This window comes from Wasmannia auropunctata, unplaced genomic scaffold (genome assembly GCF_000956235.1).
Source record: "Wasmannia auropunctata unplaced genomic scaffold, wasmannia.A_1.0 LD336095.1, whole genome shotgun sequence".
Taxonomy (NCBI): Eukaryota; Metazoa; Arthropoda; class Insecta; order Hymenoptera; family Formicidae; genus Wasmannia; species Wasmannia auropunctata.
Genome location: NW_012026795.1, coordinates 376,180 through 376,781, shown reverse-complemented (window position 1 = coordinate 376,781; position 602 = coordinate 376,180).

The window sequence follows — 602 nt, the reverse complement described above, 5'->3', positions numbered from 1 at the left end:
TTGTGGACAACGACTAAAAAGATTGTCGTTATATTTTATTTTAAGTTTTATTTTCGTTACATTTCGATAATCGTTGAGGCGCGAGCCGATAGTCATGTTATTTTATTTTATGCGAAAACCAAAGACAAATCAGTTATTTTAATACACTATTGTAACCCACTGTGATGGTTATTAGTATATTATGTAAGATTGTGGATAAAACCACATGTCCGGCACGAATTATGTGCAAGCTAAAAATGAATGAAATATTTTATTTTATTTTGATAACTTGATGTAAAGACCCGTTTGGGCATGCGATATTATATTTTATAAAGTGAATTAGAGGAATGAATGAAGTATGCATGAATGACAAATAAAGATTATAATACTTACGCGAGAAGAATGATAAAAGACCCACAAATCCAGATTCGTTCCCTAAAAAACAGAAAAAAAATTATTATTAAAAAAAGAATAGAAATTTGAGTTTAGTTACTTACCTTTTTCACGGTAGCTTGGAGGGATCCTAAAGCAAAGAAAAGATTATTATTATTAGTATGATTTTACCACAAAACAGTTAATTTCGATACTTATCAGAGATTGATCCACATTTCCAAGTAATACCT